Below are 5,309 nucleotides of genomic sequence, written 5' to 3' on the forward strand. Positions count from 1 at the left end.
GCAACGCAGGCGTGCCCGGACCGTGCAGGGGGCAGGCCGCAGCGGCTTTGTGATGTAACACGCAGCCACTGCAACCCAGACAGAGACGAGCAGCTCCCTGCCAGAGCGCTGGAGCTGTGGTGGTAGGGAGCTACTCTTCCAGTACAAAAGCATCACCGCTGTGCGATGCCTGTGTACTTGTGCGGCGGGGTCCCCCCGCATGTCTGTGAAACTGATCATAGCCGTGCAACGCTATGATCAGGTATGAATTAGGCCCAATGTGCACTGCAGATGGGGCAGATGTAACATGTGCAGAGAGAGTTAGATTTGGGTGGGTTATTTTGTTTCTGTGCAGGGTAAATACTGGCTGCTTTATTTTTACACTGCAATTTAGATTTAAATTTGAACACACCCCACCCAAATCTAACTCTCTCTGCACATGTTACATCTGCCCTCTGCAGTGCACATGGTTTTCCCCAATTGCTTACAAATTTGCTGCTGCGATCAGGTCTGAATTAGGCCCTTAATCTTAAGCATCATACTCTGTGTTCCAGTCTCCGTCTGCAGAATTCTCAACAGCCTCTCAGCACTTATCTACAGTGTCAGCTTTGATGTTCTGCCTTAGCTCCGTACCAGGGACGTGCAGTCAGGGGAGGCAGTGTGATTAATTATTAACATAATATAAAGAAGATACTTATGACACATATTCTGTGTCATAAGTATGTTCTTTATTTAATTCTAATAATTTTCTGTGCTTATATGTGTTTGAGAGGCACTGATAGCAGTGCCTCCCAAACACAATGCAGACGGGACAGAGCGGGGGGGCGTGGGCCAAGCACTGGGCTTTAAAAGCCCATCCAATAAAAGTGTAAAAGCGGCACTGAAAAAGTACCTCGCTGACAGGGACACCACCCCCATGTCAGCGAGGCACCTGTGATTGGACAGCGGATCCAGTAAATGAAACGTTGACTTCCAGCACTGTGGATGTTTCTCCCTGAACCAGCTTGCTGATTATCTTATAAGTCCCGTGAGTGCCGTGCCCCTTCCTGACAATTTGATATTTCTTCATGACAGACACCAGGACACCTATTGGAAGTAATTACAGAGTGCCAGTCTTTCTCTGCATATATATATATATATACATATATATATATATATATATACACACATATACATATATTGTATATATATACATATATATATATATATATATTTATACTAGGTGAATCATCGCGTTCTACAGGTGCTCTTCGCACCATCATAAGGGGTTACGCCCCCTTAACACTTGCACGCCCTTGTGGCATGCAATATTTGTATTATATGGAGTATTACCCCTAATAAGAATTGTGTGAGTGGATAAATATTGCACGGACAGAGGGCGTGCGATGGTTGAGGGGTCGTAGCCCCTTACAACGGTGTGAACAGTGCACACAGGGCCTGATGAATCACCTAGTAGGTGCTGTGGTTGGGAAAGTGGCGGGTGCGGGGAAGACGCGGATGGGGGAGGGGTCCAGGAGTGCCGTGTGTGGGGGAGGGGTGGCTGCGGGGGTGCCTCAGGTGGGACTGGTGCAGTGGTGCTGTGGGTGGGCTAGGGGCGGGTGCGTGGATGCCACGGGTGGGGGTCCAGGGGTGTCATGGGTGGGGGAAGAGCGGGTGCGGTGGTGTCACGGGTGGGGGGGGGGGCGAGTACATAGTTGCTGCAGGTGGGGGTTCAGAGCCACCATGGGTGGGAGAGGAGCAGTTGCGGGGGTGCTGCAGGTGGGGGAGGGTGCTGCGGGTGGGGTACCTGGGGTTCCGCGGGTGGGGGAGGGGTGGTTGCAGGGATGCCACAGGTGGTGCTGTTGCGGTGGTGCCGCAGGGGGGGGAGCAGATGCGTGGGTGTCACGGGTGGGGGAGGGAGTCCAGAGCCACCGCTCATGGGGGAGGAGCGGTTGCGGGGGGTGCCGTGGGTGGGGGAGGGGCAGGTGCGGTGGTGCTGCAGGTGTGGGGATGGGGCTCGGAGGTACTACGAGTGGGGGAGGGGTGGGTAATGCTTCTCCTCCTGGAAGCAGCTAAGCAGTGGCTCTCGCGGAGACTCGCACAGCAGCCAGTCACTATTGTTTAGCGCCGGTGTCCTAAAGCCCCCCGCATTACAGGGAAGATTCCCTCAATAAACTACAGCTCCCAGCAGCCCTTAGTGCAGGAATGCTTTGGCGCTAAGTGCTGCTGGGAGCTGTAGTTTATTAAGTGCGTCTATTTCCCTGTAATGCGGCGCGTTTGGACACCGGCGCTAACAATAGTGACTGGCTGGCAGAACTGACTGACTCGCTGAATCAATGTAAAAGGTGAGAGTGCTGTGCAGTGTGACACTGCACACCCACTGCACTGCACTGCACTGTCACCTTTTACAATGAATCAGGGTCCAGACATTACCCTCCGCGATATCACCCACTCTATCCGTTACATTAGCCATCTCGGGACTTCCAGGCCAGTAGCCCAGGTGCTGTGTCGCGGAGTCAGGGCCTCTGGGGATCTGGGTGCGGCTGTGGCTGGGAGGCAATTCTGTGACATCACGCGCAGAGGAGGCTCCGGGGCTCAGAGAGTATGCGGCGCAGGGAGGGCTATGAAGGCCTTCCGCTGCGCCACTTTCATACACATCTATGCCATGGCCGCAGCAGCTTTTGTGCCACCTGGGCCGCGCCTAGGGAGTGGGGATTGTTGATGCCGGAGGGGGCAAGCGGACTGGCAGCAGGACATAGGACGCTGCAGTAAAGGATCTTTTTCTCTATCTACAGTGCAGAGACTTGCTGCAGATACAGTGGCATACCCTCCAGCTGCACCTTTTTGGCAGGTACAGGACCTTTTTTTTTTTATGGTCTGTACCGATTTTTGGCTCTCCAAACTTACATTGATAGAATAGTAAAAAGGGTGTAAAGTGTTGGAGGGTGTGTTGCTGCAGATGCAGTGGGCCTATTTTGGGGTGTGGACCTGGAGCTGCAGCTCCATCAGCCCTACTGTTAATCCTGGTCTGGGAACACACAGCAGCCAAAGGACAGAGCCTCCCATTGGATGTAACCTGTATGGGAGGGCGTTTTTCACCCAATCAGCTGTGGACTGGGTGTGATAGACCTGCTGCTAACCCAATGAGAGCTCCTAGCCACTCCCAGCGTTTTACACACAGGCACAGATCTGGGCCGCGCACACATTTATGCTTAAACAGCATAAAGGACACTTTGGGGAATGCAGATAATAGTGTATTAAAATAAAAATGCAACAATAAGGGGCCCATTTATAAATTATTGAGCTTTAGACATTAGAGCTCAGGTGTATTAAAAATCACATCCAGGGACAGGCGCTCTGAAAGGGGTGGTGAGGGGCATTTGGGTCAAAGAAGGATGGGGAAGGGGGGTAGAGAACGGACGAAGGGGGAGCTGAGGGGGAAGAGGTGAGGAACATATGAAGAGGGAGGTGAGAAGGATGTGCAGGGCTGCCCACTGTAACTAGCCACACACTGTAGAGGCTGGAGCTGGGTGCGGGAGGGCCCTGGAGGTGGGTGGAGAAGGGCTGTGGGGAGGGAGGAGGTGGAGCATCTGCAAAAGGGGATTATATCCGTCCTGACACTGCCTGTGGTAACACTAGATGGAGCCCCATAACCAGGGCCGCTTCTAGTCCTTTTGGCGCCCCGGTTGGAAAATAGGGGCATGGCTTCATACAGGGGGCATGGTCAGTTACGCCCCCTGTAGAGTTGCGCCCCCATTTGTGCCCCCTGTAGGAGTAGCTCCGCTTACACAAAAAATAAAATAATACTTACTATCCCCGCTCCTGATTCTCGACTGCTGCAGACCTCCGCCGGCGCCGCTCCTCTCCTCGGATCTATGAAAGAGATGTCATGACGTCTCTCCCACAGCACAGCATAGACAGACACTAGAGGTCAATTATGACCCCTAGCGTCTGTGCCAGTCCCACAATGCTGTGCGGTGCGTAATGACGTCATTGCCCACCGCACAGCAAAGGTCCTCTCCACGAAGGGAAACTAGACGGGTAGCGTCTAGTTCCCTTCACAGTGGGGGGCACAGTAGCGGATCTTACCATGGTGCAGCGCCCTCCGGATGGCGCTGGCGGCACCCGGGCAAAAGTCCTGCTTGCCCGTGGCAAGATCCACTACTGCCCATAACCCAGTACATTGACTGGTGCCTCTCATATGTTGTGGGGGGGGGGGGGGGGGGGGGGGGGGCGACAAGCTGCTTATTGTCCCCGATGTTTTGACATCTATGTAATGTAAATGATCAAAGGACGATTATACAGCCCTGATAACCAGTGCTCCATATTCATGTCACCCGCATCTATTGCACCAAGATTGGGGCTGGCGTGAGGAGGCGCTGATGCTGATGACCACTACTGCCACGAGCGGACGCATCACGTCACTGCGTACAGTTCTGCACATTGGCAGATTATAGTATATCGTATATAGTCCTGCGCACACTGTGCACGTGCAATTGCAGCCAACCAACAGACATCTCTAAGTGGCCCCGATATGTTTAACGATTGTAAATGATATTGCTGGACCAGGGCACCCGCTTACTGAGGACATCTCTACTTCTCTCAGCCCTCTGGGTGATTCCTAGGGCTGTATTGGAACATTCCCTCAGAGGCCCCGAGCGTGGCTGTGGGGTCATTAAATACACCTGACCCAAGGCCTATTGTCATGTGTACTGTGACTCTGGTTCTTTCAGGCTTTTGTATAGAACGTTGTATTTACGATCATGTGTCTTTGTAAGTCAGCTGAGGTGTGTGCTTATCATACTGCTTGTAAAATGGTGGGAAGGTGAAAACAGTGCAAGGTCCACGGACGTCACGCTCCCGAACATTACAACATTGACATTCGGGACAGAGTGCTCTCCTGAAGAGGGCTGCATGAATTTGGGGAGCATGCCTAGAACTCCAGTCCCGCAGGCTGCCCCCAGCCCACCTCACCCCACTAACCCATGTCTGGCTTTGCACCCAATCACCATAATTAGTAAGGCACAACTCCCCGCAGTCCAGGCATGTCCGGACCGGTGGACTGCGGCATCTAAATTGGGAGAGCATGGGATCTACCTCAGAGTAAAGTTATATAGTATTAATATATAGAAATGGCGTCAAGTGATATTGTTTACACTATAACTAAGTTTGTCCACCATCTTGGGTGGAAAGCTATGTTGCCAGCTAGGCCCCGTGGCAAAATGTACAAGTGGGAGAAGATGAAGTTGGTCCATCCGCCAGTGCTGCAGCTCTGTTCTCTGGAGCACGCGTGGAGGCTGGTGCATGTGCAGGTTTGTGTCGCACAAAAGCACCGAGCCCATTGGTGGAGT

Source organism: Pseudophryne corroboree, chromosome 2 (genome assembly GCF_028390025.1).
Source record: "Pseudophryne corroboree isolate aPseCor3 chromosome 2, aPseCor3.hap2, whole genome shotgun sequence".
In the NCBI taxonomy this organism is placed as follows: Eukaryota; Metazoa; Chordata; class Amphibia; order Anura; family Myobatrachidae; genus Pseudophryne; species Pseudophryne corroboree.